The 13,872-nt window shown below is 40.3% G+C and overlaps 1 protein-coding gene across 3 annotated transcripts in view; it reads right to left on the bottom strand.

Moving 5' to 3' along the window:
* RASGRP3 (RAS guanyl releasing protein 3 (calcium and DAG-regulated)) overlaps positions 1-13,872 on the bottom strand; it is a 118,173-nt gene that overhangs the window by 89,706 nt on the left and 14,595 nt on the right. Inside the window, exons 1-2 of one of the 3 annotated variants that reach the window (XM_010829839.1) lie at positions 6,415-6,566; positions 4,239-4,275 (exon numbers count right to left, since the gene is read on the bottom strand). The exons of 1 other annotated variant lie outside the window; for it this stretch is intronic. The gene's annotated coding sequence lies outside the window, so the exon portion shown is untranslated. Of the gene's footprint in view, positions 1-4,238; positions 4,276-6,414; positions 6,567-13,872 lie in introns of those variants that run through there. One more of the 3 variants, XM_010829836.1, reaches the window with a different exon arrangement.

Raw genomic sequence — 13,872 nt, 5'->3', positions numbered from 1 at the left:
CTTCTTTATGTTTATCAGCTCTTTTCTAGTGTTTTCATGATAAATATGTAGCAGTTGTTCATTTTCAAATGAGATCTTTTTTATATAAGAAAAAGTATACTAGTCATATTTTAATTTAGAAGTAGTTTAATCATCCACATGAAGAAGAGAAAGCCTTTGATGAGAAACATGATTAAGAAGAAAAGACCCAGAGCAGGAAAGCCTCACCATCCGTTAACAAAGCCAGCCACTTCCTCCCAACTAAGTCTTGACTCTCTAAACTGGTGCTCCTGGATGTAATAACTGACAGCAAGTCACTGGAAGTGGTGGAACTACCTACCAGGTTCAAAGGCTGAAGGAAGAGGAGGGAAACATGGCCTGGCTTGAGCACCTTGGATTCAGTTTCTCAGAGACATCCTGATGGGCCTTTGTGCCTATTAGAGGCATTCCCACAAGCAGAAATTCCCAAATGGTATCCATCTCATGCACACATGATCAGGGAGCATGAACCACCATCGCCGCCCCTTACTCCCCTCAGCCCTGCCAGCTCCCCACCATCTATCTGCTTGGTGCCAGGCTCCATACAAGCCGCTCCAAGCTGGTGACACACCACCTGCTGGTCAACTTGAGGTACCACTGCTATGCTGCATCCTCTGCTGCTAAGTCGCTTCAGTCGTGTCCGACTCTGTGCGACACCATAGAAGGCAGCCCACCAGGCTCCACCGTCCCTGGGATTCTCCAGGCAAGAACACTGGAGTGGGTTGCCATTTCCTTCCCCAATGCATGAAAGTGAAAAGTGAGAGTGAAGTCGCTCAGTCGTGTTTAACTTTCAGCGACCCCATGGACTGCAGCCTTCCAGGCTCCTCCATCCATGGGATTTTCCAGGCAAGAGTACTGGAGTGGGGTGCCACTGCTTTCTCCCATGCTGCATCCTCACCCCCACCTTATTTTCAGGGAGCCTCATATGCAATGTTACTCTTGTATTTCTTGGGTTCAGTAAATTCTACCTGGTCACTGCTTTCTCAGATACATATACTTTGGGAGCCTTTTCTCTCCTTTTTTTCCTTCCACCATTTGTCTAAGAATCTTAGACAAATGGGGATCTTCCTTCACCTTCTTGTTCTTCCCTTTTTTTTCCCTTTTTTTCACCATGTGTGAGCCAAAATAAATACATAATCACAATCAGTTGTAAGAACCACGCAAGCTACATGCCAGTTACAGAAAGAAATTGTAAAGAATCAGAGTAGAGTTTTTAACCACCAAAGCCCTTGAACTAAGTAAACCATTGTCAATAAATGAGAAAATAAAATGTCTTGTGTTCAATGCACATTGCATTTAGGGATTCATCAAAGTATGTGACAAAAATCTCTACCTTCAAGGTTTATAACACCTCCAGGAGAAAAGTGGAACATGTAGAAAGCCATACGTAAGCAATAACAACAAATATTTATCACAACAATCAGCATCTATTAATATGATGTACTATATTAATATATTGTTAATAGTTTATAACCAGTTATCACCTGCTTAAAATGCTCCTTTAATTCTCACAGCAATGCTCTATAGAGATACTATTATCCCCAGAGGACCTTTAACAAGATTAACTAGCCTCCCCACAGCTAGGAAGCAGCAAAGAAAGAGACATTTTGAATGCGACCGTCTGACTCTGAACCCTGCACATTTAACCCCACAAAATGATTTGGCAGTCAGAACTTTTCAGAGACTTGCTTATTCTTTTCTAGATCACCCTGCTTATCCTCGAGCATAATATCCAAGTAAACTGCATGGCACTTTAAGATCTAATCTCTGGCATCACAACAGTAGTCTGCTACTCTTGTCCATTGCAAACATGTTCTATTTCAGCCAACGATAGTGGTTCATGGTCATGAGGTGGTCTGGTAGACTGAGTGGCATTTATAACATTGCTTCTAGGACTTCCCAGCGGCTAAGATTCCATGCTGCCAGCATAGGGGGCCCGAGTTCAACCCCTGGTCGGGGAACTAGATCCCACATGTTGCAGTGAAGACCCAGAGTGCCACAGCTAAGACCTGGCACAGCCAAATAAGTAAAAGAAATATTTTTAAAAACCATTGTTTCTGTGCATAATAGTTCTCTGGGTTAAAAATATCTTGGGTTTCCAATAACTGATTTACAAGTGAGCCTTTGGAACCCAGCCATTCAAAAACTGGAGACAGGCTGTAGAAAAATGAAGAGGAGAATGAATAAGGACAGTCTTCAGCAGAGGAGGCCTCAGCAGAAGGTGCCCTCAAACCCCATCCTCTGTGCCCCCCTTTTATATACCATCCCAGGAGGAACTCCCAAATTTCTGTACAAATCAATCCAGATTAAAATAGCCTTCCCCTTTCAGTATCTCTTTTTCCTGCCAATCTCCTCTCTCTTTTCCCTCTTTTTTATAAAATTTCATTTACTTTTTAAAAACACATTACATATTAGTAGAGTTACATTTACTCAATCTAATTTGTTTAAATTTATCTTAATGGCAACATTTTCCCCTCCATTTAAGCTTCTCAGATCTCTTAGTATAGCTTCTTAGACCATGTTAGCTAAAGCTATATTCAGTTTAAAAAAAAAAAAAAACAGGAAGGAAAATTAGGTATTCATGGCACAAAACACCTTACTTAGCACAACTGCTTATACAATAACTTCCCCCACTAAGAGTCTTCTTTCAAAACCCTGACTTGACAGCAAATTTTATCAATCTTTGAAGATCTCATCACTGTATACCACAGATTAATGATAATATTAACTTTAAATCTTCTAAAATGCCACTGCAGTTTCCAGAATTCTTTTAGTTCTTGAAAAAAGTTGCTCAGAGTAAAAAATAAGTAAATAAATAAATAAATATAGATGAAATCCCCAAGGCTGTCTCTATGCATTTGCCTGAGACTCATTTGGTACGAAGAAAATAATAGAAGGGCAGTTTTCACATTTATGGTTTCCTTCCTATCTGTGTCAGCATCATTGTTCTATCAAAGTATAAAACACAGAGCTGATTCAGGGATAAATGAGGCAAAGAAAATATTCAAATTTATTTTTTTTCTTGTTATGTGATAGTCAAATGCACGAAGTGGGGCACAATTTGATCTTCCTAGGAATCACAGGAAAAGCATAGTTAGAAACTCCAAATCCTCTTATTCTTATATGCAAACTCTAGGACCCCTCGGACCCACTTCTGCCTATTCTCTCATTGTTGTTTTGCTCTTGCTGCACTCCTGTAAGTCTGCTAAGCTGTTCTGGGTTCACATCACAGCCCACTGGCCTGGGCTGGAATATGATGGTCAGTGAACACTTTCGGAATGAATGAAAGAATTTATTTTTACACCATGGTTATACTATACATTAACCATACTATTTTGATACCAAATCCATTTGCTCAAAATTATACATAATTCTAACCAGTGTTAATGTTTTACTCAAATCACTTCTGCTCTTTACTTTACCATATTACCCAAACCCAGCTGGCTGACTACAAGTCCTATTTTCCAGTCTTTAGTGCCAAACTACTTGCTCAAGCTTTAATCCAACCATCACCACATGAGGGTTCTAAATCTGTGAGGCCTGAGCTTCTAACCTCATTTCCATTTATCATACACATGATCAAATATCGCCATGGTTTACTTGCACTATCTTTGCTGAAACTTTCAACTGCATCTCAGGCTTACTTACACCCTTTGTGTGTAGAATGCCTTTGGATAAGATATTCTTTCTGTGACTTCCTGGAAAAACAAAAAGGCAACCACAAGAGTGGGAACCTGCTGCGGAATGAGGATCTAACATTCTTGCTATAGGATTTTCTTATTTGCAGATCACAGGGGGTCAACTAAGAAAGCCCTTTTAGAAGCACATTAAAAAGTGGTAGGAATGGTTCCAGTTTTCCTTCATATTTTAATTAAATAAGGAGTGTTTGTTCTCAGGGCTTTTCTTGGTGATTGCCATTCTTATTAGTGAAAGGCAATAGATTCATTTATGTTGTGGTAAACTCTCAAACTGAGAGGCAAGTACAGGGGAAGGGTCAGAGCTGAGAGGCGGGTGCTGCTTCAATAGAACCATAGGAAGTAAGAAAGTCAGCCAAAGCATCTTGGCTTGTGGAAATAAACACGTGGTAGTGAGCAATCAATGCAGGAGAGCATAGGTTAAAATAGCTGAAAACAGCAACCTAAGTGGTGAGGCTTCAGTAGGTATCTGAATGCTTATAAACCCTTTTTAAAAATATATATTCTAATGGTCAGGAAAATTACCTTATCACTTGGAAGAATGCTCTTGTTTCCTTTTACACTGTAAGAGAAACAGATGCCTGTGTGAATTTTTTAACTTATAAAATACTTAAACTTAAAAAGCAATAATGCTCATCATAGATAAATACAGAGATATATGTAAGGGAAATACTACCAAAAAAAATAAAATAAAATATGTTATTGTAGAACTCCTCTCTCTCACTGACATGACACACAGCAATGAGAAATGCATCTCATGCATATGCATACATACACACATAGGGCTCTATTTTTCCATTAAAAAATAATCTAATTTGATTTTCCCCCATCACAGTGTATCATGGTTACATATACTGGCTTCACTACCAGTAACACCGATTTATTTTCTTAATAGTTTTGTACTCCTTCATACTGTAGTTATCTAGTTTATTCACCTTATTGCTGAACACTAAAGATGCTCCTAGTGTTTGTCTCTATAAACAGTGCTGCACTTAACATTCTAGCACATGTCTTAGTTTCTGGTGCTTTTATTTCCAAAGTGTAGATCTCCAAAACTGGAATCGTTGGGATTTCAAAGTGTTTCATTTTACTCTGAACTCTCATTTATTTCCCCAAGACTAAACTGAAAGCAACACAAGGGTCAAGGCCTTTAAAAGACTGATAAATGTAAACTTAGAGGATCAAGATTATTCATTTGCAGAATCCTGTCCTACCAGGCATATTAACTAAATCATTTGTGTTGAATATTTTGCTTGGTTTTCATGTAGAATAATAACATTTTTTTAAAACCAAAGCATATTAAGCCAAATCACTAAAATTGGCCAAAGTTAAGAGTTTAGAATCTATTTCTCTCGCTTCCCTGGATAGCTTAGCTGGTAAAGAATCTGCCTGCAATGCAGTTGAGTTCAGTTCAGTCATTCAGTCTTGTTCAACTCTTTGAGACCCCATGGACTGCAGCACGCCACACTTGCCTGTCCATCACCAACTCTAGGAGCTCACTCAAACTCATGTCCATTGTGTAGGTGATGCCATCCAACCATCTCATCCTCTGTCATCCCCTTCTCCTCCTGCCTTCAATCTTTCCCATTATCAGGGTCTTTTCCAATGAGTCAGTTCTTTGCATCAGGTGGTCAAAGTATTGGAGTGCAAAGCAGAAGACCCCAGTTTGATCCCTTGGTTGGAAGGATCCCTTGGAGAAGGAAAAGGTTACCCATTCCTGTATTCTTGGGCTTCCCTGGTGGCTCAGTTGGTAAAGAATCTGCCTACAATGTGGGAGACCTGGGTTCAATCCCTGGGTTGGGAAGATCCCCTAGAGAAGGGAACAGCTACCCACTCCAGTGTTCTTGCCTGGAGAATTCCATGGACAGAGGAGCCTGGCAGGCTACCAGTCCAAGGGGTAACAGAGTCAGACATGACTGAATGACTTTCACTTCATTTCAACCCTTATTATCTGCATACACCAAAAATTCCATGAACTCTAGAGCCCATTCAAGTTGCAGAATCTCTTGCTGATTGATTTTTTTTTAATGTATGAGCAAAAATGAACTGATATGTTAGGAAGAACAAAAATGTTAATGTTGGACTAGAAATTAGTGCTGGGTGGAAAAGGATCAGGAGTGCCCTCACTTACCTCTATCTTATTTTCTGGACTGTGGCCTTAGTAACTGAAGGGCCAGCTCTTCCACATGCCATCTCAGTGAGGGAGGGATGGGGCCCACAATCTAAATATAATAGTAGGAGCACCCCAGGTCTACAACTACACTCTTCCTGGCATTAGATGTTTATCACAAACCACCTCTTCTAAATTATATAGTTTCACCATGTCATTTGGTTTGGGATTTTGGAGTGAAAGTTTGGACTATGTTAGTCTGTATTTTAACAGCATATATATTCCACCTGACCATTAACTAATATGGCTATACCACCCAACACAATTTAAGATACCAGCAACTGAGCATAGAGTTCCTTGCCCAAAGGAAAGGAAAAAAAAAAAGTTCTATTCAACATGAATTAAAGGGAAATTGTTCACATTACCAAAGCATTCTTTGTTTTAGAAAGCCACTCATTGCAGGATTACAAGAAATGTGTGTGCCCTGGTTCATTAAAAATGGCATTCGACCAACCAAAATTCAACTCATATTATTCAAGAACATATTTGTTAAGTAAAATAAACATGAGTCCAATTTTGGACCCAACTTACTGGCCTAGATGGTCTGTGTCCTTTCCTTCAGAACAAAAAAGGAGGCAAGCAATTCCTAGCTGCCTGTGAAAGACAGGTTATTTCACAACCCCTCCAGGGGTGCTTAAAAGTAACCTGCTAAAAATAGCCCCGCAACTCTGACATTAGTGTCCTCAGCAGAGGGGCCAAGTGAAACTCTAAGTTGCCTGAAATATGTCCCCTGCAATCTAATTCCATAGGACTACTATTAGCTGAAAATCCCCAGTTTTCCTCCTGACAATTCCAACACTAATATGTTTTTTTTCTTTTTTAGCCATTTTCCAAACTAGGAGGAGAGGCAGTACAGTGAGTGGTGAGGATTTTGGCATATTGGAGAACTGGAAAATCATGATTCTCATTCCCTAATCAGTCACTCACTAGCTGAATAAGTCACTTAACCCTTCAAGTACAGGCACCCCCTGATTTATGATGGCTTGACTTGCAAATTTTTGACTTTATGGTGTTGTGAAAGCTATACACATTCAGTAGAAATCATACTTTGAATTCTGAGTTTTGACCGTATGGCAGAAAGCGAAGAGGAACTAAACAGCCTCTTGATGAAGGTGAAAAAGGAGAGTGAAAAAGCTGGCTTAAAACTCAACATTCAGAAAACTAAGATCATGGCATCCGGTTCCATCACTTCTTGGCAAGTACATGGGGAAAAAGTGGAAACAGTGTCAGATTTCATTTTCTTGAGCTCCAAAATTACTGCAGATGGTGACTGCAGCCATGAAATTAAAAGACGCTTGCTCCTTGGAAGAAAAGCTATGACCAACCTAGATAGCATATTAAAATCAGAGACATTACTTTGCTGATACAGGTCCACATAGTTAAAGCTATGGTTTTTCCAGTAGTCATGTATGGATATGAGAGTTGGACCATAAAGAAAGCTGAGTGCTGAAGAATTAATGCTTTTGAACTGTGGTATTGGAGAAGACTCTTGAGAGTTCCTTGGACTGCAAGGAGATCAAACCACTCAATCCTAAAGGAAAGAAACCCTGAATATTCATTGGAAAGACTGATGCTGAAGCTGAAGCTCCAATCCTTTGGCCACCTGATGCAAAGAGCCGACTCATTGGAAAAGACTCTGATGCTGGGAAAGATTGAGGGCAGGAGAAGGGGGTGACAAAGGTTGAGATAGTTGGATGGCATCATCGACTCAATGGACACGAGTTTGAGACAACTCTGGGAGATAATGAAGGGCAGGGAAGCCTGGTGTACTGCAGTTCATGGGTCGCAAAGAGTTGGATATGACTTAGCGACTGAACAATAGGCTAGCAGTATGCACTCTGATCCTCTCTAGTGATGCTGAGCTGCTCTGGCGAGCTGTAACTCCCAGTCAGCTGAGTGATCACAAGAGGAAATAACACATATACTTAATACCATTCTGAACTTCTACAACCATTCATTTTTCACTTTCCATACACTATTCAATCAGCTACATGAAATACTCAACACTTGGGTATAAAATAGGCTTTGTGTTAAATGATTTTGCCTGACTATAGGTTAATGTAAGTGGTCTCAGCACGTTTAAGTTAGGCTAGGCTAAACTATGATGTTCAGTAGGTGCAGTGTATTAAATCTATTTTCTACTTGTGATATTCTCAGTTTATATTGGGCTAATTGGGACATAACCCCACTGTAAGCAGAGGAAGACCTGTGTAAGATTCCTCAGTTGTAAAAAGGAAATGATAATACCCAACTCAAAGGGTGGCTATGTGGGTTGGAAATAATGCATTGCACTTCAGAGTTTTATCCTATAAAAATATACATATACACAATGGAGTATTACTCAGCCATTAAAAAGAATACATTTGAATCAGTTCTAATGAGGTGGATGAAACTGGAGCCTATTATACAGAGTCAAGTAAGCCAGAAAGAAAAACACCAATACAGTATACTGATGCATATATATGGAATTTAGAAAGATGGTAATGACAACCCTGTATGTGAGACAGCAAAAGAGACACAGATATATAGAACAGTCTTTTGGACTCTGTGGCGGGGGGGATGATTTGGGAGAATGGCATTAAAACATGTATAATATCATATAAGAAATGAATCGCCAGTCCAGGTTCGATGCAGGATACGGGAAGCTTGGGGCTGGTGCACTGGGATGACCCAGAGGGATGGTATGGGGAGGGAGGTGGGAAGGGGGTTCAGGATGGGGAACACGTGTACAACCGTGGCAGATGCATGTTGATGTATGGCAAAACCAATACAATATCGTAAAGTAAAAAAATATATAATAAAATAATTAAAAAATGAAAAAAATAAATTTAAAAATTCAATAAATGCGCAAGGATAGACATATTGTGTTAGTCACTCTGTCATGTCCAACTCTTTGCGAGCCCATGGACTATAGCCTGCCAGGCTTCTCTGTCCATAAAATTCTCCAGGCAAGAATACTGGAGTGGATTGCCATTCCCTCCTCCAGAGGAACTCCCCAACCCACGGAAGGAACCCTGGTCTCCTGCCTTGCAGGCAGATTCTTTACTGTTTGAGCCACGGGGAAGTCTCTTGTTGTCTCTAGACATAAGACAAGTTTAATACAACACCTGCAATAACAACAATAAAAGGGAAACAACCAAAACCAAGGGGTTGTTGCTGTTTAGTCACTCAGTCACGTCTGACTCTTTGTGACCCCACGGACAGTAGCACACCAGGCTTTCCTGTCCTTCACCATCTCCTGGAGCTTGCTCAACCTCATGTCCATTGAGTCGGTGATGATTGATCAAAATAATCACAATACATTAATTCAATGCTGAATAAATCATGCAGCCATGAGAAGAATGGATGGGAAGATGCCTTCAATCTAATAAATGACAAAAACAAGCTGCATAAAAACAGCATGCATAAATTATTGTTTTAAGCCAAAAAAATCTCCATAATGTATTTATGTTTTCAACTGCATAGAAAATATCTACAGTAACAACCAGCAATAAACATGTAACTACTCTTAAGAAAAAAAGAGAATTACAAGCTTTCCTCTTTTATACTATTCATTTGATATTGAGTACATTCACTTATACTAAACCTGCATTTTTTTATAATTAAAAAGTAATGACAATAAAGAAATGATATAGTGGAACTATATGTAACTTTGTTCCATATATTCCAAGTCTTCTGTTAATGTGCTATAATATTTCATAATTTTAAAAAGTTTTTTTTAATGAAAAAGAAGGAAAAATAATGAGAAATAATTAACGTAAAGAATTTAGCAGAATGCCTAGTGGGCTTAGATGAATAATGATTATCTTAGTTCCCTCTGCTCAGAAGTGACAGAACTCCTTAAGTAAAACAAGTGTACATGCAACCAGGTACGTTCGTGTGTGAACTCGATCAGTGTTTTATTTTCAAGTGGATGACTATTATCTTTATTGTGGTGATACATATCATGGATATATACACGTCAAAACATCAAATTGTATATTTTTATTATGTGCCATTTATTATATATCCATTATACCTCAACGAAATTGGTTTTTTATATTGGGCTAAAATTTTCAACTGTAATAACATGAGAGATGGGAGCATGAGAGCATAATTACAGGCTTCTAAGATTTTTATGACATTCAGAAGATATCCTAATGTTATTCAGAAGATGTTATGATGTTAATATGAAGATATTAACATCAGGCTTTGTTCAATCAAATATGTTTTAAAATCTTCAGTATAACTACTAAAAGAAAAGAAATGGACGACATAACGCTCAAAACACTAGAGGGGAGAAACTGGAATACAGAAAACTTGAAAAATCTGAAAGAAAGCAGGAAAGGAAAAGAAGGGTAAACAGAAAATAAAAAATACCTAAAGAACCACAGTGTTAATTGTCTGAATTCACCATGAAAATGCAAAGACTATCATTAAATAACAAAAGATGGACCCATTTTTAATCCATTCAGTTCCCCAGGTGTCAGATATGTGTGTGTAACCAGTGTGTGTGTGTTTCAGTTCAGTTCAGTTCAGTCACTCAGTCATTTGTGTCCAACTCTTTGTGACCCCATGGACTGCAGCACGCCAGGCCTCCCTGTCCATCACCAACTCCAGGAGCTTGCTCAAACTCACGTCCATCGAGTCGGTGATGCGATCCAACCATCTCATCCTCTGTTGTCCCCTTCTCCGCCTGCCTTCAATCTTTCCCAGCATCAGGGTCTTTTCCAGTGAGTCAATTCTTCGCATCAGGTAGCCAAAGTACTGGAGTTTCAACTTCAGCATCAGTCCTCCCAATGAATATTCAGGACTGAGTTTACACACACAGATAAGAGGATCAGACAATGCTCCCCAACTCAACTTCTTTTAACTATTTTTCTGAAGCCTTAAAAGTGATTGAATGAAAGTTCTTTATACTAAAAATAACAAAGGGAACTGAAAAAACTAGATCAGGAGGAAAGAGCATGAGTGAAGTGGAAGGGAGACAAGAACTGGCAAAGAGAAATACACTTCCCTGCTCTTACCTCGTGAAAATGGTAAATGAAATGCATGTGAGGTTGTTACCCAGCTGGTCTGCAGCAGAAGTGCCACCCTCCCTACTTAAAGCAAGGTGCTCAGTGCAGGTGGGGCTCACATCTGGGACTGAAGGTAAAGAAGTGGCCTTCCTTGTGTGGTGGAGCTGGGACTCTGCAGAGGAGTGTGAACCAAACTTAACCAGGCCAGAAGGGACAGCTCATCCACCCTTTCACGGAATCTTTGAAACTGGGTTTTAATCAATGTTATCTGGAAAACAGATGGAAAATTCTCCCCAGAAGTTAATTCTTTAGTCTTGTTCCAAAATGAGGCCATGTGGCTCCTTCAAGCTGTGTGCGTTTGGCTGTACTCTCCCAGCCTTTGTTGATTTTACACTAGTTGGGGTTGACGCGCAGGGGAATTGTGGGTCAGACGATAGGAGACTGTGGACAGTCTTGCAGTTTATTGCCGGTACACAGCATCTCCAAATGTCCTTCCCTGCTCAGTCATCTAGGAGTTTGTGATGTTGGGCTGATCGCTGTGATGCTAAAAAATAAACTGCTCAAGACTAAGAATCAAAAGACAGGATTTCTCATACCAGCTCTGCCTTCATCTAGTTAAGGTATAGTAAGTGAGTCCAACACATTTACCATGATGAGTCCCCCTTAATTATCAAGAAAGTGGTAATAGCAATATCTGTCTCACAGATTTTTCTTGGAAGCAAAGAAAGCAAAGGAAATAAATATAGAGAAAAAGTACTTTGAAAACCCATAATGTATTGTAGAAATGTAAAGTATACTCATTTCTCACTACTTAAAAATTTTAAGCTGTGGTCCTTTCCTTACACGACATCACCTCCTACAGAGGAGGCTGAGAAGTTTTAGTCGTCATCTAGGAGAAGGCAATGGCACCCCACTCCAGTACTGTTGCCTGGAAAATCCCATGGACGGAGGAGCCTTGTAGGCTGCAGTCCATCGGGTCGCTAAGAGTCAGACACGACTGAGCGACTTCACTTTCACTTTCCACTCTCATGCCTTGGAGAAGGAAATGGCAACCCACTCCAGTGTTCTTGCCTGGAGAATCCCATGGACAGAGAAGCCTGGTAGGCCTCAGTCCATGGGGTCGCACAGAGTCGGACACGACTGAAGCGACTTAGCAGCAGCAGCAGCAGGACACTGTCTCTCTAATATGCCCATTCTCTGTCACCCTCTTCAACAACAAGCCCACCTGGCCCTCTGACCTTTGGAACTTCCTTGATCCTTGAGCAAGGTTCACTGGTCCAGGGATGGGCATGTGATCCTAACTGGGCCAGTCATAGCACCTCTCTCACTTTGGCCAAATTGGAGTGTTTCAGGGGTAAGCACCTGATTCAGGCAGATGATTCCCTAACCTAATGGGTCCCTTCCCCATATTTTTCAGACATGGAGCCAGAACATTCTTTTTCTTTGGCCAAGTCTTAAGATATAAAACCCAGAATCTATTAGCAATCATATTTTCTGCTTTGACTACTGTGTTCGGGAGTCAAGTGGGGGAAGAGGGCTGGGTTTCAACTTTTAAATAATTCTCTGGTTGTAACTAGAATGTGTCTACCTGCAGCTGGACCTCATCCCAAGACCAGGGTCCCGCAATCTAAACACTTATGTTTTATCCTCTTGAGAGAGTAAACCTCTGGTATCATGGTACTGTGTAAAGCAGGGGAGAGGACCTGGGAATGTAACTGTTTCCTAGGAAGATTTTCAACCAGTCTCCCTCCCTTTAGTCTCACCTTCACCTACAGTTTTAACAGAACTTGGTGCCACTAATTCTCAAGTCTTCGAAAAGTTCTCCAGTACAAATTCCTTGGAGAAGGAAATGGCAACCCACTCCAGTATTGTTGCCTGGGAAATCCCATGGACAGAGAAGCCTGGTGGGTTACAGTCCATAGGGTTGCAAGAGTTGAACATAACTTAGCAACTAAAACCACCACCACAACCAGGGCAAACTGGGTTGATTTTCTGGTTTCCACTATTGAATTAGTCACCATCTACTTTCCAGCTTCCGAAATATTGTCATAGTGTATTTCTGACTTTAAGAAACCCAAATCCTTTGATCTTGTCTTAATAGGCTCTCAGAAGGAAGCAGAGGTAAGTAAAAGTATATGCTAAACCCACCTTTACCTGAAAGCTCAAGGTCTTTTCAATGTCCTTGTCACTCTTTATAATATTCTTAACCCTCTTTGATGTCTCTCTGGCTCTGGGGCCCCTGTACTGCTATGCTTACCCCAGGCTCTCTACTTTGGCCACATCTTCCTAGTCGTGTGCCCCATATTTCAAAACTACTCCACTTTCCATATCGATTTTCCTTTCCTTAGTTACAGGATTATATCAGAGAAAGAAAAGCATAGATAACCCAACTTTATACCAAGGTATCAAGGATGAGCTTGTCTTCACTGGAATAGTTACGGTTTTGAAAAAATAACTTGCATTGATTTCGATGTGATTCCAAAACTCGTGTATTTTCACCCTAAACTTTTTTAAAGTAAAGCTCCCCCCAAAAATAAGATCAATTCTAACCATTCTTAAAACTTTTATATCAGTGTGTATTTGCAGTCACCTGCCGATGGTCCCCAATAATCCTCACGTGCCCTCTGTAGTCCTTGTTGACACTGTCTCAGGGCTGACCCTGCATAACCACTAGAATACAAGAGCCATAGTGGAGTGTAATCCCCAAGGCAAGGTCATAAAAAGCATTTCGGCTTTCATCTTAGTCAAGGATTTCTCACTCAGAAGTCAGATGCCAGGTCATGAAGATATTCAAGCAGTCCACAGAGAAATCCCACAGGAGAGGACCTGGGGGTCCCAGCCAACAGTAAATACCAACTTTTCAGCCATGGGGATGACCAGCCTCAAAAGTAGGTCTTCAAGTTCCCATCAGGTCTTTGGATATCTGGAGCCTCATCTGATGCCTGATTGCAACCCACCCTTAAGGCACTTGGTTAGGGAGTGACTTGTTACA

The sequence above is a fragment of the Bison bison genome, unplaced genomic scaffold (assembly GCF_000754665.1).
Source record: "Bison bison bison isolate TAMUID 2011002044 unplaced genomic scaffold, Bison_UMD1.0 scf7180017864508, whole genome shotgun sequence".
In the NCBI taxonomy this organism is placed as follows: domain Eukaryota; kingdom Metazoa; phylum Chordata; class Mammalia; order Artiodactyla; family Bovidae; genus Bison; species Bison bison.
This window is presented reverse-complemented; position numbering and strand designations above follow the sequence as displayed.